Raw genomic sequence first — 22,254 nt, 5'->3', positions numbered from 1 at the left:
CACATGAAAGCACCTGTGCTATTCTCCAGGCAGTTCACCTTCATTGCTCTGAAAGCACTTTAAGTGTCACCTGTTGGCAAAACTTTGCTTTCCTCGGAAAAATGTGAACTCAAAAAAAAAAAAAAAAAAAGCAGCATGCTGGAAAAGCTCCAGTCAAATTATGAAAACAGCTAAAGTCACTGGAGCAGCCAAGTGTGATACTCACAGGAAGCTTTTCAAACAAGGGGGACACAATTAAAGCCTTTTCAGTATGTACAGAAGGTTTCAAAATGCCATGTGATGAAAGAGGCAGAACCGAATGACGGTTTTATAACTGGCAACTTGAGTTTGATGATCCTCCTTCACAATTTGTTAACAAGCCAGTATTCTTCCGCTCCATAGGGAACGGATGATTTATCAGCTTGCATAAAATAGGCCAGCTGTAGATGCTGAGCTCAGATACGCAATTACTTATACTTCATATGCACCAGGGATCATTACTACAAAGTTCATGCAGGGGACCTCGTAGACAGATTACAAAGATCTAAGAGTGGGAATTTAAGTTTTGTATTATCTGAAGACAGCAGCAGTTCATCATTAGCAGGATCTTGGCCCTTAGGCTCTTTGCCCATGACTTGTCCCCACCCATGTCCCTCTGAGTGACACCAGCATTTGGGATGTCACCTGTTTCAAGGATACATTGAGGGCTTGATGTCTTGGTTTAAATTGTTTTTTTTTTAACAAATATGTCTGTGGAGTAAATTAAACAAATGGGGGGGGGTCAGCTAACCAGTAACAAGATCAAATTGAACTATAAGATACTTTCCCTTCAACTTCTCTTTTTTTCCCCTTTGCTAGTTCAACACACTGACCTTTTCAAGCAGCTGTTCCTGGAGAATGAGGGAGCCTGAGAATTGATTCTGGGGGCAAAGTGTAGGTCTGCAGTCTCCAGAGAATTACACCCTCAGCCAGGGAAGCTGAGACTGAATCAGAAGGCAAGTTCACAGTCATGGTCCAGTCCAAAGAGTCTAATCTGAGGGAAACAGTTCACCAAGGAGGGCGGGGTGGGGAGCAGAGTCAGAGCTGTGACAGGGATGTTTACCAGAGGGAGTTCTGAAGTTGTGCCATTGTCAAATAGCCAGAAGCAGAGTCTAAAGCTGGACCAGAGTCAAGGAACAAGCCAAGGTCAGAAGCCTGGAACAAAGTCAGAAGCCATAGATGAAGTCAGGAATCAGGAAAAAAGTCAGAAGCCAAATCCAAAGTCAGGAACAAAGTCAAGGAGTCAAAGTCTAAGTCAGGAACCAGGAGTCAGTCAACTAGAGCTTCACCATAACAAACAGGAACACCCAATGTTTGGGTAGACAGTCAGGGAATGCATATGTTGCACCCACAGATAATCTTGCCTTAAAGGTAAAGATAAAGGTATCCCCTGTGCAAGCACCGAGTCATGTCTGACCCTTGGGGTGATGCCCTCTAGCGTTTTCATGGCAGACTCAATACGGGGTGGTTTGCCAGTGCCTTCCCCAGTCATTACCATTTACCCCCCAGCAAGCTGGGTACTCATTTTACCGACCTCGGAAGGATGGAAGGCTGAGTCAACCTTGAGCCGGCTGCTGGGATTGAACTCCCAACCTCATGGGCAGACAGATTCAGACAGCATGTTGCTGCCTTACCACTCTGCGCCACAAGAGGCTCTCATCTTGCCTTAAGGCTCTCCTTAAGGCTCTCCTAAAGTACACCAAATCTGGGTTTGGTAGCCTACAGCCAGGGGGCTTGCAGCTGGACCTTATCCTCATTTGAGGAAGGAGCTGCAGCTAGACCCTATCTAGATTGACAATATGCTGTCAGCCATGCTGATCTTCTGACAGCTGTCAAGTTAGTCCGACAGAGCTGTCGCTGCCACTCTGGTGAGTCCTATGTGCTGGATGGCCTCTTATCCTGGGGTTTACAAAGACTGGCATATAGAGCTGGGTAGCAGACTGTTTGGGGCCATGGTGCTCATTGTCTGGTGGGTCAGGCAGGCCCCAATTCTTCACCAGATCCTCAGTCTCCAGCATTTCCATGGATCAGGGTATAATTCGGACTCAACCACATCCTATGGAGCAGTGGTCCCCAACCTTTTTATCACCGGGGACCACTCAACGCAGGGGACCACTCAACGCCTTTTACTGAGGCCCGGTGGGGGGGGTATTTTACTCCTCTACTCTCATCCACTGCCCTAACGCTCTCTGATCGCTATGGTAATGTTTAAACATCCCTTCAATATAAGATACAGACACGCCACAACAATGAAGTGTGTTGTAAAGGGCTGGGGGGGATGAAGTAAAGGGCCGGGGGGGGGAGAGAAGGCGTCCTTTGGGGCCCACCTCCAATTAGTCGAAGGACCACATGTGGTCCACAGCCCACAGGTTGGGGATCACTATTCTAACAGGTTTTCTCTTGGTATCCTTCTGGCTTTGTTAATCTGTTCCTTGACCTCCCTAGCTGGGTATTTTAGTTCCCAAAAGGTTTGTTGTAGATCATTTAGATGGGAATCTCTGTCTGTGGGATTGGAGCAGATGCGGTTATAATGTAGGGCCTGGCTGTATACAATGGATTGTTTGGTATGTTCAGGATGGTAGCTAGAGGCATGCAGGTACGTTTGCCGGTCAGTAGGCTTCCGGTATAAGGTAAAATTGAGTAAAATCATATAAATTTGTTATCACCAATGAGCAGTACTATTTTTATTTTTAACTGCTTATTTTTTTTTACTTTTTTCAGTTGACTGTTATATTTTACACTGATTGCTTTTTGCTTGTTGTTTTGGTTTACAGAGGGACATTTTCCCACATCAAAGGACATAGTCACCACATTCCTTGTGGCATAAATTTGCCCACAGCTTTATTTTTTTATATACAGGCCATATACAGACCATGGCATAGCATGGGGAGAGGATCAGCCAACTGCAAAGCTGCCCAGTTCCACATCCTCACAGCCTCTTAAGGAGGCCTCCTTAAAATGGGAAGGCCAGCACATGGACTCAGCCTTCCCCCAAATAGGTCTGCCCGCAAAACTGCTTAGCTTTATAATATTCTGCCATTTAAATTGTTTATGAATGTGCCCATATGTACACCTCATACCTTTAAAAGGCACTTTCAGAAGTGAAAACCATGTCAATACTGTTTTCCTTATTTTCCAACTACTTTTTTCCCCACCCCTTTCCCCATTCCTTTTTTCAGGTATATAATTTATTGTGAATGCAACTTTCCATTACTTGTATATGTGTGCAATTTAGTAACATTTTAGGAAAAAACAGAGAATCTGCAGATTGCTTGGAATGTATTTCTTTGGTTGGGGGGGGGGGGGGAATGGCAGAACCTACATTTACCTCACTGGTTACCAGACATGCACAACTACTAATGATCATTACAGGCTACAACTCAGCCTTCCATTAATCATATGTGCTACAGCTAGTGGGCAGGTAAACTTTAACAAAGATTCCTCAACAGGATAATATACCCAGATAGACTAAAGGTGCCATTTTATCTTAACCTTGGTGACTCATGGTATCAGGAGAAATGCATTGTGAACATAACACAGTTTAAATACATTATAAAACAATGGAAATTGAAGCTATACTTAATGGCAAATCTTGTCTCAATCATGGACCAAAAATTAAAGCCAGAGAGACATTGTTAAATAATTTAAATTATTGAGGGATTTGTTGCTTCTCAACTATCTTGAGGGGAAAAAAAAGCATTGACAATTAAAAGGGAGCCAAAACTGTGAGTCAGAGCAGCATTTAATAAACACCATTGGGTAATGGGTGGTGTCAGTGTCATTGCAATCGCCAGCTCCAGGGGCGATGGCTCAGCAATAGGCATTAATTATTTATTTTAAGAGATTTAACACAACATGGTAGTGTTTAGAGAATCTCGACTTTTAGCATGAGGGGATAACTGGGTGAGATAATGAGTCATTTACAAAATGGAGGAGATTCATGGGTATTAATGGAATAACAGTGTTACTATGCAATAGCGTCACCACAAAAGCAAAGAAGTACATGACGGGACTCTGTGCTAGCTTCTGAAACAAATGCAAAGAGCTGGATGAGTCTTGGAAATTTGTAATTTACTGTGAAGAAACAGCCCTGCTGCAGAACACCAGCACAGAATCGAATAATACTTTGAGAACTCAACATGCAGGAACAAAAAGGTACGTCTGTACTGTGGAAATGGTCAAGGAGGAAACAACCATTTCAAGAGGTGAGTCCTGAGTAAGTGGGAAGGAAAAAACATATGGGATAGGAGGCAGGACAGGACGGTACAGGCCACCCAAATATATTCTCAGTCAATCCTGTTCTCCCCCCGCCACACACACACCCATACACAAAGCATCTATGATTAGTTTGAATTTAGCACAAATATGTAGTCAGGAACATCACAGCAGGAGGGGAAAGAAGACATCCTTTCTATAGGAAAATGGTCTCATTAAGATGATCAATTTTCTCCAGCTGTTGGGGGAAAGCAGACAATGAAGTAGAGATGAACTGGCAGAGAAATGCAGGGACAAGAAGCAGCCAGACATTGTACATTTGTTTGTGGTTCCTACCTCTTTGCCAAGATTCACTGTCAAAGCCTGTACTCGGCTCTTGCTGGAATGAAGACCATTGGCTCTCTCAACACCATTTGTCTAGATTGATCATATGAAACAAAGTAAATCTGTTAGATGTCTTCAGAGATTATCTTCTGCACAAGCATTTAACCTAAATAACCTTTTTGAAGGCAGTGCATTCAGTTCAGCAGAGGCAATCCATTTGGTCCCTGTATGGGAACTAATGACTGAGTATAGTTTATTGATGCAAAAGTGGGCAGGGGTGCGTGTATGGGCAAACATATTGATTTCTTCTGAATCACAAAATTGCTTGATTGCCCCCCCCCAAAAAAGGCACTCAAGTTGCACTTAATTTTAGATTAACGAAGATCTAGGAGTGAATCTGTCATCATCCTTCAATTTCTGGATGGAGGGAGATGTCTGTAGCGTCCATATACATTGAAGTCCTAAATGGATCATATTGTTCAGCAGAAAGGACCAATCAAGGGTTGAGGGGGATCAGATTCCAATCATCAACCCAATTCTAATTGGATTTTTGCAATCATGATTAATTGATAACTAGGAAACATTCTCTGGTGAAATTATTCATATTCAAATCTATCTTATAGCCAGTATATAGTCGTTAAGCAGGCTCCAATTGAGTAGTAGTAGGAGGAGAAGAAGAAGAAGAAGAAGAAGAATTTGGTCCTTATATGCCACTTTTCTCTACCTGAAAGAGTTTCAAAGCAGCTTACATTCACCTTCCCTTTCCTCTCCCCACAACAGACACCTTGGGAGGTGGGTGAGACTGAGAGAGCCCTGAAATTACTACTGCTTTGTCAAAACAGCTTTATCAGTGCCATGGCAAGCCCAAAGTCACCCAGCTGATTGCGTGCAGGGGAGCGCAAGATCAAACCTGGTTCACCAGATTACAAGTCCGCACTCCTAACCACTACACCAAGCTGGTGTTGTTGTCACAACTGACTGGTGGCATCCCACTAAATTTCCACATCAGGGTTTTTCAAGGCAAGAGGATGACCAAAGGTGGCTTGCGGTTGTTTTTCTTCTGCAGAGTAGCCCCAGTTTTCCTTGGAGTCTTCTCATCCAATTATCAACCCTGCTTAGCTTCTGAGCCTTGAGGAAATCAGGCCAGTGTGGCCTGTTAGGTTTGCTGTAAATACTGTCTATTATGCATATATGCATAAAAATATTTTGACCACACTCACTGACAGGGCTGTCAGAAGTCTTAAGGTACTTGCACAATGACAAGACCAATTTTTTTCATCCTGATTTTTATGCTGCCCTTCCATGAGGGCTCAGGGCGGTTTACATAAAATGCAAACTATGTACATTGAATCATAGTAACAATAATTACAATAACAGTCACAACAGTGGGTCCAAGTTGAACAACAGGAATTATATCAATTTATAATATCTGAATAACCTTCTTAACATCTAATATAAACCCATTGGAAGTTCAGCTTGGGTTCAGATCATGTGTTTGGGATGGGGGATGTCTGGAGGACCAGTAGATATTGTTAGGTTGGTTTGCCTCTATCAAATGCTTAGTGGAGGAGCTCTCTTTTACAGCCCTTGCAGAATAATGGGAGTTCAGGCAGGGCCCTGATCTCTTCTGGGAGCTCGTTCCACCAGGTGGGGGCCAGGACAGAGAAAACTCTAGCCCTGGTTGAGGAGCGACGCACTTCTTTGGGGCCAGGTATCACCAGCCAGTTGGAGGTGGCAGAGTATAGGGCTTTTGGGGGGTATAGGCAAAGAGTCAATCTCTCAGATACAGTGGGCTCGGACCAGAGAAATCTGAAAATATGTTATTTCAAACCCAGCACATGAATGCTGGCTTGAAAGAGCTGAGCACTCTCTGGCACAGACAGGACAGAAAACAGACTTGTTGGATTTTCATCTTCACATCACTGAAGCAAACTCCAAAAATGGGGAGAGGAGTTGAGAGGCATCCAGTATCAGACTGAAAACTGGAGTTAGAACCGTCCCAGTACTTTAACAATCTTCATACCAAGGGGAGGACATTTGTGGTGACTACTAGTTGTAACACTACTTCCCCCACTCCAAGGGAGCCACTGAAGATTCCCAAATATTTGGAACTGCTAGTGGATCAGTTAGCTAACCCTCAAAGACTTTCATTCTGCCAGGGACCTCAGCTTGTTCCAAGAGCCAATCTTTATGAGCCAAACTTCTGTCCCTTCTTACAGAAATCCTGCAATTTCACTGTGGGGAGAAATAAATTATATATTTATTAGTCATACCAATTATGCAAATACAATTTGATTATTGGATGGAATTTGGCTAGTTAAAACTCTCCATCCACTGTCAGTGAAAATGTTAACTGCCTTAAGGATTTCCATGGCAATTTAGTCACTCAGTCTTTATTACAAAATAGTACAATAACAGATGGGAATAAAGAATGGATTCAGGCAAGTTTGCAGGAAATATCTGAAAGTTGAGGAAGCTTCACTAAACACAGCTTTTAGTCTGGTAAACATTTTAGTTCTTCTGTCTTACCTATCCAAGCACATACTAAGTCACTCAATCACAGGGCGGTTCCACTAAGTTAGAAGCTTCCATCTGCAGGAACAAGCTTTGAGAGCAGAAGTTCCCAAACTTTTTGGGCAGTCATCCCCTTGGCTCCTAGGCAACATCCCACACATTTTCGGGTTGTTAGGTCTGCTGCAAATTCAAAGCACACTATTTTGCCTATTCTTCTTCTATGGCTGTTGTGCAAATCATGAATACATATACATATGTGTCATTTGTGACAGCCATATTGGGTCTTCATGGGGGGGGGAGAGGAAAGCTATGGAAAATCCCATGACCAGGAACAAGAAGGAGAAGGCTTTTCCAGCCTCCCAAAGACGGAGACTTTTGGGGAAGGGTTGCCAACCCTGGGTTAAGAAATTTCTGAAGATCTGGGGTGCAGCCTGGAAAGGACGCATGAGGGGAAAGAGCTCAGCAAGAATACAATCCCATCCAGCCCACCTTATGAAGCTGTCGTTTTCTTCAGGAAGCTAAACAGAGTTGGCCATGTGCAGCACTAGGATGGGAGACCACTAAGGAAGTCCAGGGTCACTTCTATCCAGAGGCAGGCAATGGTGAAGCACATTAGAATGTCTCTTGCTAGAAAAATGAAGCTACAGCAGGAAGAGTCAGACTGCTGTCCTACTGCTCCCAAATAACTCATTGCCACAAAATTCCTCACCAGTCCCCAGGAAGGTATTACTACCCACTTTGGGAACCCCTACTCTAGAGCAAACCTTCTACATGTGCATGTACACAGACATACACACACACGCATCTTTTTTCTGATCATCCCTTCATTCCAACTGGCAAATTCTTCCATCTGTATATCTCTAGGACTATACATTGACATAGAGCTGCAATAATCTATGAGCTGGATTCACCTGTCCTTGAAACGCTTTTGAACAGCTTTCTACCTGCACAACAGCTTGCCATTTCCTTGCAGTGGTGAAATTGTATTTCTTTGGCTTACAAGATCTTTGCACCTTTGCAGTAGGTCACAGTGATCCATGATCACGGGTGGTCTGATCAAGTCCTTAAATGATATCAGGTGCTCAAGCTTCCAGTAAGTTTGTACTAAAACTAATATTGGCAAACTAATATTGACAGTATACAAACACCAAATGATAAGATAATTAAAAAAATCTTTATAATTGCTGGCTAACTGATTTGCTCACTATTTATTTATCCTCTTAATTGTTGAGTGGTATGCATCAATACCTGTTCTATAGTGCGCCACAGTATTTGAAAACTTGAAAAGTAACTCACTGAACAGGCTTGAACTGCTCAGGGAAGGCAAAGTGATTGATGGACAGTCTCCGCCCTGTTTGCAGACAGATGGTGAGCTGAACTGGTGGGTGTTCAAGCATCCCTAATCATAACTGAATACAAGTTTGCAGCTAAACAGAACAATGACAAAAGGACAGACGCCTAAAGACCAAGCAAGATGGTTTGTACATGGGAGAAATTTTTAATAGATCAGGAAACTGCCTAGTTTCAGAACAGCCATAATTCTAAGCACAGGCTCATAAGACACTATTAACATACGGTATACAAAGCCAGACTCTTAGTACATCTGGTTCAATAATGTTTGCTGTGTTTGGCAGTGGTTGTTGAGGATCTCAGGCTCAGAACACGAGAAACATGTAAACTGCAAACATAAGCATTTCAACCTAGAACCTTTTGTTTGCCAAGTATATGACCTGCTACTTAGCCACTGGATATGCTTTAGAAATATCCAGTGCCACTTTTTAAACCCTCTGAAACTACGGGGCCTGGGGAAGGTTCTTTTAAGAAATGAACACTTGGTTCCTTAGGATATTTCTTAAGGATTCTCTTCAGACTAGAAACCAATTTATATACTATGCAGTAGTGGCCATGGAATAAGCAAGAGTCTTTACATCATGTGAATGCATCACATCAAATACAAGTTTGTTAGCCCTCCAGATGTGAAACAGGTTGCTGGACTAGATGCAACACTAGTCTGATCCAGCAGGGCTCTTCTTAAATTCCTATTTTGGCAGAGTTTAAATAGGTTAGAGAGGGAGAACCAAGCTGTTTAAAAGAATAAAATTGTTTTATTAAGACAAGAAACAACTTTGTTAAGAAAGGAGAGAGAGGGAGTCCTACATGCTTCTCTGTTTATTCAGTCTGTTCTGGAGGCAAGCAGGGAGGAAATGTGCTCAAAGGACATAGGAGGAGATTATTTGAAAATATCAAGAAGTTCCTAGTCTAACTATGCTAAATACACATCTCCTCTGTTGCCCCCTCTTCGGGACACTCTTCATAGTCTGTTAATCCTGCATATTCTAACTCCTATAAGTCTGATAAGCCCTTTGGCTTCTATGGATTGTGTTTACTCTGTTTAGCATTGCAGTATATGTGTCACAGTGGGTATATGTTCCCTTATAAAATTCTGACTCTGCAAAATTGTCTAAAAGCATATTGTTTATAGGTGGTGTTGTGCTGTAGATCTTTTTCTTGGATTAAAGTTTAAGGCTGCTCTCCAAGGATGTATTTGCACCATTTCTTATAAATTATTGCTAAACTCGCTTTAGACGCAGTTTTATGAGAGGCAAAACAGTAAATCTTGAAAACTGGCAGAAAATGTGGCTACTTGTAGGGCCTGTGGGGGAACTTCCACAATTTTTTCTCCAAGACATTAACTTTGTCTTCTGTATAATACTTCCCTCCTTAGATTGGCCTTTCTAAGACTTACTGTTTGTTCCAAGACAGTCAAAAAGACACCACACAGAGAATCATAGAATTCTAATAATATTCTGCGCAGTAAATATTCACCATCTGGGGGTGAAGAGGTTGCACAGAAATGACAGAAATAAATCCTAGGAACTATAATCCCAGTGGTGAAGGGCTTGGGGACCTGACACCTATTGTGTAACGCCCAAGGGATCCTCATATGACAGAGTGAAAACCCAACACAGATATTAATGATGACATGCCTGTATGCTAGAACTGGGACTTAGGTAGAGGTGGATTGACTGAAGCATATAGGTTGACTGTGACCAGTCAACCTGCCTTATATCACAGTTTTACTCTGAGGGGAAAATGGGAGTAGGGAAATATACAAGAGCTCTTTGTAGGAAGGACAGAAGGGGGAAACGTTATTCAATGACAAATTGATTAAATATTTTGTATCTGGTCAGTCATGCATTAACTCTTTCTATTGTTCTGTGTAGGAGCAGAACTACAAAGTCCTTATTAATATGGTCATAGACCAGCACACATCTCAACAAAATTCCGGACTGCTACAATGGATAAAAGAGAAACACAAAACTTCACCATATATGCTGAAACCAGTGGTTTTCATCTATAAGTAACATCTGAGCATATACTGAATCTGATTAACCAGTATACCTAGTAAGCAAGGAATGATAAACTTACAGGGAACCTCTTGGTATAAGAGGCAATGAAGTAGAACATGTTTTGTAGTATCAGTCTCCCCGGAACCAAAGGGACATAGCCTGTATGCCTTTGTAATCTTTTTATATCATCCATTCAAAGCCACAGAAGGGAGTGTTTGACATCTAACAAGGGAAAATGCTTTCTCATGACTGAAAGTCTCCAATTGGGAAAGATACATGGTCAGGAAAACTAGTTACCTAGTGTTTTCCAAAGACAGGAAAGTTGGCAATATCCATCACTGTGCTTTAAAACTTGTTTTGCCTGCTCATACCTTGTTTCCATGACAGAGTGATGGGGAATGCCAGACTCACCATCTTGATACTAACTTTAACCATGTAGATTGATAACTATCCCAATGGATCAAGGGAGAAGCCATGGGGACCCTCCTTAAAGTAGCCCACCACCTTAATTGTGAACCATCAGTAACCTAAAACCATCAGTAACCACAAAAAACCCAGAATAAAACAAAACATAATAGAAGCAATGCACAACATGGCCTGAACTTTTACCATGCCTGTTTCCAAATCCAAAATTGTACTTGAAACAAAGGAGAGTAGTTGACAGGCTGTTCTCGGGGATCGTGATTGAACCCACTCCAGAAATATAAACCAAGAAGACGATGGTCCCATGTAAGAAGTGAGCCAGTGTTTTAACCTGAAATAGTTTCAGCAGACCTGAAAGATACTGGACACACTTAATTTTTAAAAATTAACTATATTATGGGCAGATTTTCGTCAAACATCAGCTTTCCTTAAACCAGAGGCATGCAGTGCAACCCCTATATACTTAAAACTGGCCACATCATGTAAACACAGGACATTTTAATATACACATCTATTGTGACTCTCCCTGAAGAATGCTCATTAAATTTTAAAAAAACAGTTGCATTCATGTGATCATATACAGAATCTTGAGAGATTTCCCCACTTAAAGCAAAAGTGCAGGCTTCTGCTTTTGTACTTAAAAAAATTCAATATGATCACAGTTTCTATGTGTGTATATGACTGCACTTCATCATGTAAGTAACATGAAGTGAACATAAACTTCTAAAAATGACAAATGCAATACATTTTTAAATCTGACAGGAAACTCATAAAACATTCTATTTAATGTAGAAAATAAACATTTAGTTTGGCCTCTGAGTCATAGAAATATAGCACCAAGATACGTGTTCTTCAGCTGGCACAGGGCTGGATTACAGAGAGATGCACTCAGATCCCATGAAAAGGAACTTAAAAAGTTCTTCATCAGGTCCCACTAATATGAAGAGGTCTTCACCATAACTGTCATGTTACATGGCAATTCTCTCAGCAAGGCATACTTAGAGTCCTGGGTGGGTTTTTAATAGTCGTCAGATGACTGATGCTGTTAAAATGCCCCCTCTTAAAAACATTTGTGTGTGGGTTTTTCCCCCCTACTATACTAGATTGAATTTACAGATTCTGCACTTGAGAGAACTTTTCTCAAATGGGAGAGTACATCCATTGTTCTCGGAGCTCAGATAGGCTATGGTCAGCAGCAATGTCACCAGACCAACACATGCTGCTGGCAGAGCCTCATGGGAATCGTAGTTCATGGGCTTTCCATTCAACCATTGGTGTAACGCAGCTCAAGGGAGGAGAAAACACAGGGCCGTTCCACATTCGTCCAAAATAGCACAATGGTTACTAATTGAAATCGCTACAGTTTTGCCATTATGCACAACGTCGTTGACAATCTGCAACACTCCTGAAACCGATCCGCAAAAAGCGCTTCGTTGTAGCGCTTTCAGGGAAATCCGAAAAAGTGGATTCACCCTCCGGAAAGCGCTACACTCCTGCAACCAATCTGCAACACTAGCGGGAAAGTTCTGTGCATTACCATTGTTGTGGTTTCTGCAAAGTCCCTCCCCCTGGCTCTCTCCTCTGATCTTCCGGCGAAGCGATCGCCATTTTTTTTCCCGAGCGAGTGGAGATCAACGCATCGGCAAGCCTTCGTTTACCCAGTGAGGCTTCCCCGGCTGCAGTCCCTCTGTTTAAAGTCACCAAGCACAAGCAACACAGAGGCCCGTTTGCTGGTTTATTTTCCCTTTATTTTTCACACTGTTTTCGGCCGAAAATTGCGCCCGTGAGGGGGGTGGGATTTTTTTTTCACTCGGGGGGAGCGTGGCAACGATGAAACGGCAGCTCAAACTCCACCTGCTAGCTGGATGGGTCTCTCCGTTGCAACGAATCAACGCAGATTCGTTGCACCGGTGTTGTTGTTTTTTTAAACCTTCCTTAAAGGGAAAGGGGCTGTTTGGGAGCATGATAACAGCCGCCCATTGGCTGCTTGATGGCCAGGGGCAGGATGAGCTTGGCAATAGCGCTTCCTGGCTAGCGATTTTTGCCGAGACCAGAACCCTGTGGGAACGATAGAAACGCAACTGATTCCACTACAAAGGTAGGTATGCATAACGATGAATTCCACTATTTAAAATGGCGATTTTTCGTCCCGCAAACAATTTGCAACATGGATCCCGGTGCAGAATGGCCCACAGTAATACTTATGCATGCCAGAAACAGCGTCCCTGGAAGCGGTTTACAGGAAAGAATCATGGCATAGCAAGTTTACAATACTGCAAGGAAATAACAGAAAATGCCATGAAGGGTGACTGCAATGCATATTCAAAACAACTCTGATGGCTTTTCCATGGAGAAACCACCGCCACATGCAGAATAAAAAAATAAAACATCTTTTTTTGCAGATTTTTTGTGAGTTTTCCTGCTGTGCATAACCAATTCTGGTTAGAAACTCAAGTTGTTTATTCAAGAGACTATGAACGGCTACATAGGATACTATATTACTAGAGATATACAAATTTTGGAACAGATATAGAGCCAGCCGCAGCCCTAGCCATTTGTGGGTAGCCAGCCACAGTCCTAGCCTGTGCCAGTTGTTCTCACAGCCTGTGATCTTACAGGATAGACCACCTTATCATCAAAGCTATGCACGGTTTACAGCTTGACACCTAGATACAGGAAAGGACAACCACAACATTCAGTGTAAGACAGGAGGCCGGATGGCTCTGAGAGCCTGAAAACAGGAAGGGGAGTCTTGAGGGAAGCAGCCCTCTGGCTGTCCTGAGAGGATCCTGGGACTCCCTCAAAGGCTAAAATAGACCTGGAAAGGACCTTAGCCTCTCACACCTGCCTTTTACTGACAGAATCAAACTCAGAATCTGATTGCCTAGCAACAGCCACTCAAGGGGACCACTCCTTAAAGCTACAGACACTCCTTTTATAATTTTCAATATTTTTAAACCACCCAATGAACTTAAAAAAGTTTTAACATTTCCCTGCAAACCTGGGGCTCACTTCAGCTTGGTTGAAAGATCTATCTTACCTGTTCGTAGCTCTCATCATCAGATTTAAGCATCCAAAAAATTGACCAACTTGGCTATTTGAATATAAAATAGTGTACTTGCAGAATGGCCAGGAATACATATTGGCTCTGATCCAAGTTGTCTCATGTGTAGTAACCAGCTGTGCATCTCTAGCCTTGTCAGAACAATGGCAGTCTTACAAATCAGATGCTTGGCAGGGGGCTGAGGGAGAGGCTAGCCCTAGCCTGACATCCCAAAAGCAGCTGGTTGGTGCCATAACTGACAAAGACTGTATGGCTGCTGCAGCTGTAGTATTTCACCAATCTGGAAAATCATATGCGCAACACACAAAGCTTGTCATTCCAGTATGTACTTCTGCAGCATCTACCTCCCAGGACTGGGTTGTCAGGTTCTTGTGTGTGTTCCATGAAGAAAAAGCTACCCTATCTCACCAATAATGGTGGCAAGAGTAAATTGATGAACAGATGTTCATTATGTGTTGTTGCTTCCAGCTGAGTAAAGACCATTTAAAGTAGATAATAGAAATCAGATGTTCTTCTGCACCACAACAATTCTCAGGCATGACATCCAAACTGATACTGCTATTTGTTTAGAGTAAGGTACATCATCTTCATTGGGGGCAAACTACAATTGCTAGAGTTTGTGTAATATGTAGCAGGGTGATAATTTTTCAGTAACCACTCACTGAATTAAATTAAGACTTTTCTTATGGCTTATGTAGGTTTGATTTGTATCAGCAGCCTGCATTCTTGCTAGCAACGTAAATTAACTAAATGAGGCAAAGTGACTGCCGAAGTGCTACACATTTTTTCTTTTCTGCATGGCTCAGTGAGCAAATATATCTGTGTCTTTCTTCCTGCTCTTAAAATTATCTAACTCAACAATGGCAGTGATCCAAGGAACTATTCCAGGCACACCCAAGGGTTTACTCAGCGTGGTTCAGACAAACTGCACCAAATCCACAAGCTGCTTTCTGAATTTGTAATTTAGTTGGGGAATTCAGTAAGGCCAGCTTCCTAAAGGGAAAAGGTACCGGCTAAAGATGGTAACTCTTTGAATTTGTTCATATGGTGATATATGGTATTGTATTAATGTTGTAGATCAGGGGACCCTTATCTTTTTGATTCTATGGGCACCTTGGAAATTCTGGTACAACATGGGGGAAGAAGCAACAAAATGGCTGCCACAGGAGGTAGAGGCAGACGCAAAATAGCTGCTATGGCTTACTTTCAGTCACACAGTAAAGACCTATGCTGTGGTAGCATTAAAAAAAATCTACATAATAAAATATTCAGTGGCCAGTCAGAAGCTTTGCTGAGCTAAAGCCCCACCTACTTAAAAAAAATTTTCCTTGTGAGGAAAGCTGTTGGTGGGAGCCAGGGTTCCGAAGGGCACAACACTGGGGACCCCTGATTTAAATGGATGGCTTCTTGGAGGCTATGTTAGGGATTGTATGGACGCCTGCCTTGTGGGTAGAGGACTGATCAGGTAATCCATTGAGATACATCTAGAATCAAAGAATCATAGTGTGGGCCATACATATAGTGAGCCAGTTTGGTGTAGTGGTTAGGAGTGCGGACTTCTAATCTGGCATGCCAGGTTCGATTCTGCGCTCCTCCACAGGCAACCAAGCTGGGTGACCTTGGGCTCGCCACGGCACTGATAAAACAGTTCTGACCGGGCAGTGATATCAGCGCTCTCTCAGCCTCACCCACCCCACAGGTTGTCGGTTGTGGGGAGAGGAAAGGGAAGGCGACTGGAAGCCGCTTTGAGCCTCCTTCAGGTAGGGAAAAGCTGCATATAAGAACCAACTCTGCGCGGGCGGGGCTGTTGCCCTGCCGGTCCCCAGCCGAAAAAAGGTTGGGGACCACTGCTCTAAGTGACAACCTTTCACATCATGTCCCCTCTGATTGTGTGTTAAAAGCTAGTTTAATGTAAACAATGCAAGTACAGTGAGCAGTAACTAGTCCAAAGTGTAAATATCCGGCACTTATTTGCAGAATTAAGTGGACAAAGGGGAACAATGTCCTCAGTGTCTCTTCTTACCTTATGCCCTTGGTGTACTCTCCTTTTTATCTGACTCGCATTCCTCCCATTGCTTTTGCTGCCCTGCTTGGATACTATAACACTCCTACACCACTTCCTATGTCTGCTTGGCTCAGCATGTCTAAGTAGCACCTACCTCAGCCTCTCCACAATCCCTACTGCCCTGCTCGCTCACATAACCACACCCCTACAAATTTCTTCTTTGTGTAACTTCTACTTAATTAGGACTCAACAAGGAATCTCATAAGAAATCTTTCCATTTAAGGATTGAGGAGTTCAAGTCTTCACATACTTTGATCCCAACTTGTCATACTTACATTAATGAAAGTAACAATAAGCAATCCTCAAATCTCCTTTGTTCCTTCTTTTTCTTACATAACTAATAAATAATATATAGAACAATAATCAATACAGCCTTGGTGTGTTGTCCTTCTCGTTCTTTCCTGCTAGCTCACCTCACTGGTGGCTGGGCCCTTCTCAGTTCCCCATCACTGTCATGTGTGCTCACTTATTCTTTTACCCTAGCTGTCCACCAAGCTAGTGTACTGACTCCCTCTACCTGGCTTGCTCCCTCGCGCACCTTCCTGGCAGCTACTAAGCCTCACTCAGCCTCCCCACTATGTTCACCTTCCTCAAAATGTCTTTCAGGACCTTGTGATGTGGTGTCATAAGCTCATGACTTTTTCCCACATAAGTTTTTAGAGTTTTATAAAGTTCCTTTATTTTATTTTATTATTTTCACTTTTTTCTGCATATCTGAGTTTATAGAGAGAGTTCTTATTTTGCACAGGGCCTAATCTGTGGATTTAATGATCTGTGACTAAGGCCATGTTGAGTCTTAAATTTAATGATATAAGAGCATCCACTTTCTAACAGCCTACAGAAACATAGTGAAAACTATCTGTGCTTAATAAACCAATTTAAACCATTATTTCTGATTCCTGTTTGGTATACCACAGTTCATCAGTTGTGGTATGACAGCATTTGGATGGGTGATTATGCTAGCCAGAGTTAGTTTAATTAAACCATGATGCACAAACTGAGGCACTCAGTTCTTTCACTACAAAAATGAAATTCTTTCCCAATTATGCTAATGCTCCTATTACTGTTCTACATTTTATCTTGTTATCTTTAGTTCTTATTTTATTCACAGGGATTATTCTACAATGTACACTAAACAATTTGCAAATTGTATTTCTTTAAATGGTTTGGACTTATGTAATGCTGTAGCTTTCTACTATAATTTAAAAGTTAGGGGGGAAACCCAGCTCTCATTAATACAGGAGCAAAGTAAGTTTATTATTTTGCCCGTTTGGACTTCTTTCCAATAATAATGATCTATTTTTTCTCATTATTATGAGCACCAAGTTAACTAACAGGTAACAAAGTTTTGGGTTATTATTAAATACTTACCGGGGGGGGGATCAATTGTAATTTCAGGGATTTCCCCCCATAGTAGCACAGTGCCTCAACTTAATTTTCCTAAATTATCTCCATTAGCATAATTTTGTAGTCTTAAATCTTTTCAGATGTTGGAGACCTTTATTTCATCATCCTCATCCAAACCAATGACTTGTGCCTGGGAACAGACTTCTCTATGGAGGTGGTCTTGTACAATGGAAAAAATGGAGTTATGACAGAGAGAGCTACCAGCAGATCCTTTGACAAGAATGCTTTGGCAAGGCTTTCTCGCCGCAGAACTAACGCTCTGAACCCGCCATCTGAATGAGGAAGAATTCTAGTTACAGTACTACCTCTTAGAACTTTGTTTCCTATAAAGCTGATTGTCCTGGGTATAATTTTATTAGCAAGCAAACAAAGAAGGTTGCATGTGGAAAAAGCTTGTGCTGTGCTTTCAGTCAGTGATAGCTGTCCATGATAAAAGGAAATGGTGAAAGAAGCATTAATTGGGTGGTAAACCACCAGAGTGGAAAAGTAGAACCATGTTTGCCAATTCCAGCAAGGGAAATTTCTGGAGAATTGAAGGTGATGTCTGGGGTGAAAAGTGTGTGGTGAGGGGAGAGATTACAGCAGGGGTGTAATTCTGAAGCTGCCATTTCCTCCAGTTCAAAGATCAGTTACAAATCTGGGAGAACTTCATTTCCTGCAGTTTAGAGATCAGTTATAAATGTGAAAGAACTCCAGACCCCCAGCTGGAGGATGGTTAGCCTAGATAAACATCAGTCTTGGAAGATGGAGGTTTAAGTCATCACTAAGCTATAAACTTCATTAGTTGTGGTCAATCACTACCTCTTGGGTAAACCATTCTCAAAGATATTGTTGTGAGAATGAAAAGGAGGGGGGTATGTGTGTTTCCCTGAGCTACTTTTCGGAAGAATCATAGAGTTGGGAGGGACATCCAGGATCATCTACTCCAAACCCCTGCAGAGTGCAGGGTCAGATACAAATATGATTTATAGGTTGACAATTGTTTTCTTTAGAATCAGATGATCCAGAAAATCTCATTTGAGGCTATTTTGTGTGTCTACAAATCTGAGTGCTGTTCATTCCCTTTACATTCCCTCTTCTACTTGTGTTAGTGGTAGGTCCACATTTTTCATTTAAACATATTTTACATTTAAAAAGCATCTGGAAAGCTCTTTCTTTGGGGAAAAAGTCTAATATAACTAGAGCAAAGAAAAGAAACGTAAGGAAATCAACTGACGAAAAGGAGCATTAGTGAAAACAGCAACCTACAATGGATACTTGTGTCTGAAAAAGATGTAAGGGGGGTAAAATGGATGCCTGCTGGCAAGAGTTCCCCTAACTTGATTTTTTTTTCTCTCTCTCTCTCTGAACTGAACACTCAACCAATCTTTAATGCCTTTTTAATATTTTGCAGTCACATCATTTAAATCAGTTGGACATTTGTAGGTATTTTTACGTCAACAAGGAATCTAAGAAGGCTGGTGGATTTCAGCATAATGGCAGAATAGAAAACTTTTATGAAGTCCCACAGGTCAGGAGTCAGCCATTAGGAATGCATGGTGATTTCCTCCTTCACAAAGAGCCAAATCACCTAGCTGGAATTCACCTTGAGCCAACCTTGTTCAAGGGACTCTCTAGGATCTGTAGGGCCTGCAAGATGGAGCTCTTCCATCACACGTTTGGTTGAGGCCAGGGCTGAGACTGAGGTTACAGGATCTTTGGGCCCCTCCCTCCCTTTTTGTAATCTGGGCTCTCCCCCCCCCCCAGGTTTTAAAGATTGAAAGGGTCATCTACTGGAGTAACAATAACTGTGTGCAGCTGAGTTGAGGGTCTGCAGGGGGGTCTAGACTGTTGATTGTGCTGCCATCAATTGTATTGGGGGTTTTATATGTATTTTGTATTTTTATGTAAACCACCATAAGCTGGCTGGCTGAGAGTGGCGGTCTATAAATCCAATAATACATGAATAAAAATAAAGGATTTCGGTTCTGTTGACTTTATGGACTTAACACTCTACACACCGCACTGAACATAGTCAATGTTACAGGGAAAACAACATCATTATTTCAGCTGGAGACCTCATGGAATTCCACCTCATTGCCTGCCACCATGTCCAACATCAGATGGAAGAAATGGGAAGGGAATAGGGCCCAAGTAGTGCCCAAGCTGATGGCATACTGGTGCACTGACATCGCTTCTGATTTTGACCACAGCAGTTACAGAAACTTTACAGGATAACTACAGAGTTTTTGGTAAATGCTACAATCTGTAAAGACCTAATTTCCAGATTTTACTGGAATTGATATCTGTACACTGTCACCATGCTAGTGCAGCTGGCCCTGCCTACCAGTTTTTACCGAGCGTTGTCCACTGTGGCCTGGTAATCCTACAGCAGCTACATGAATCTAAATAATAATAAAAAAATAGTAAAGTCATTTATTTAGATTAAACAAAAAAATCTGGAAAAAGTCTGGGAGACTTGTTAGTAAATATGGAATTAAGTATTCAATTTTCACAATTCTCTCTTTTATAAAATGTATCATAAAGCAAGCAAACCTGTACACATCTAAATATCATTTCAATATGAGACTTAAATGCTTCATTTTCTTAGAATGAAACCAAGTGGCAATTAAAGTGCCTAACTTTGGCTACTTCACACATTTGCATCCGCTCAAAACAAACCAAAGCAGAAGTAGACAGGTAGCAAAAATAATTCTAGATGTGGTTTTTCAGCTATATTTGTTCTTTAGCTTTTCTGGAAGCTTAGTCACAGAACAGTTCCATTCATCCGTTCCTGCGGAAACTATGAAGCCCTTCTACTGGGTTAGAAAGGAGCTTCTAAGGAGTGAGACAGGTTTTTAATTTTCTGTTGCTCAAGAGTTCCAAATAGAAATACAATTTCTTTCCTTTACTGTGGTTTGGTCCTTTTTAGATTTAAAATAAATACAGATGATGCCAAAGCTGCTCAAAGCAATTTGTTTGAAGTTGAGAGAAAAATTCAAGAATACTTTTGTGATGGCTCAGTTTATTTATATGGTCACTCTAGTCCTAAAGCTCAGGTAAATTTACACTGCCTAAACTTACCTTCCCTTTCTGTTAAAATATGCTTATGTAAAGGGAGAGAGAAAGCAAACAAGTTATACTTAATATGTACACAATGTGAACCAGACAGATAAATATACAACCCTATAAACCCCAGCTTTCCAAATGTGAATGTTTTACCACTTCAAAAGAAAAACATTTTCATGCTTTGGTAGACAATATAGGAAAGAGGATGCCTGAAAGATACACCATTCCATTCAATGTGTTCTACAGTTTCTAGACATTTGGGTCATCACTAGAAGTAAGGAAATGTCAGTCAGGAAAGCTCAGCTTCTTTTCCTCCTTCACTGCCTTGCTTTGCTCTTAGCTAGCAATGCGTTCCTTCTCAGGGCGTAGTCTTCCCCATGGACAGATGCTGATCCACTGGATAGCCAAAAGGCCTTTCACTATTGTTTTCCCTCCTCCTTTTTATCCTTACTGCAATAACCCATTGAGGTAAGGAGGTTAAGGTGTGACTCACCTACCCAATATCAATGCAAGAGTGGGGGTTTGAACCTGGGACTCCTAGAGCCAGTGACATTCACTCTGCTGGTCACAGGGGGGAGGGGGCTGGGATTTAGTTATTTCTGCCACTGGGGGGGACTGTAAGGGTGGGTTTTTAACTGGGATCTTATTGCGGGGTTAATTCCTGTAATCCGTCACGAGCCAACCAGTCTGGAAATGACGGGAAACAAATACAATTAATTATTATTATTATTATTTAAACTGGGCCTGCATATGCATATGCACAAGTTGTTCTTTTACAAACATGCCTTTTTGTGCCCCCTGATGTTTTCAGTGCAGTGACTGGATCACAGATTCTGTCTGGAAATTTCTGTGAAAAACACAAAAAAGCCTGAAATTACTGGAATACTCAGAATCAACAGGCAATAGTCATGAATGTATGGGGAAATAGAATTACATTGTATTTAACTTGAAGCAAATGTATGGCACCTACCTTGCTTGGATTTGAAGCCTGAGAAGTGGCACATTTCTTAGATTCTTCTTTGAAGAGCTTTTAGGGGCAGGTCCTAGAGAGTGCATGACTAGGAATCCAGCTTTTGATCCTTGCTTTGTCAATGTCCTTACAATGAAATGTTGTCAAGCAGATAAGTAGATGGCTTTTGTGACTTGTTAGGTGACTCCTGCACTGCCTCTTACTTGATTCGATAGCAAAAGTTACTTAAACATTATTGCAAGGACCTTTGCTGCCCAAACAGATGGTTGGGATTGTCAAAGGTAGCTGCATTGACCATCTGTTTGGTGGGTATTACAAACCAGAAACATATGTGTAGCCTAATGATGTACCCATATCAGACCCATTATTTTAAAATATCTGATTACCTGAATAGGTATGACTCTAGTAAATATGAGTATAGATATGAATGTAGCGAATAAATATTAAAATAAAATTTTACTAGGGATAATTTTAGCTTGAGATCGCCAGACACGTTACAGTTAGCCTGCAGAATATGTTTTCTTTGCTCAATTTTTAGTAAGGATGTTTTAAGAAATACTGTTATTTTGCAGTCATGCAGTCCTGGGTTAGACACTTTAATACTCAGCTGTCCCAACAGTCTACAGGGTAAAGCCAGGAATCCCTTATTAAAGAATGCTTTCATTATAGTGAGTCCTGGAATTTGCATAAGTGTAGCTTGGATCTCATCAAAAGAACCTAGTAATTCAGTTGTATTTTCAGTTAAGAAATCTCTCCAGAATGACAAACTTGCTGTGGTTTCATTTTATCCCCCCCTCACCCCATTCTTTTTGCAATCTATCAACTATGAAATGCAAAATAAGGAGACGTTGAACAT

At 41.7% G+C, this 22,254-nt stretch overlaps 1 long non-coding RNA gene across 1 annotated transcript; it reads right to left on the bottom strand.

Annotated features, from left to right (window-relative positions):
• Positions 1-4,538: 4,538 nt before the first annotated feature.
• LOC143843135 (uncharacterized) lies at positions 4,539-21,518 on the bottom strand. The gene is made up of 3 exons (XR_013233473.1): positions 21,399-21,518; positions 6,693-6,792; positions 4,539-4,650 (listed from the first exon to the last, which is right to left on the bottom strand). It is a non-coding gene; the product is annotated as an uncharacterized LOC143843135 (long non-coding RNA).
• Between the last annotated feature and the right edge of the window lie 736 nt (positions 21,519-22,254).

Source organism: Paroedura picta, chromosome 8 (genome assembly GCF_049243985.1).
Source record: "Paroedura picta isolate Pp20150507F chromosome 8, Ppicta_v3.0, whole genome shotgun sequence".
NCBI lineage: Eukaryota > Metazoa > Chordata > Lepidosauria > Squamata > Gekkonidae > Paroedura > Paroedura picta.
Note: the sequence above shows the minus strand (reverse complement) of the source record. Positions and strands in the feature narration are given on the sequence as shown.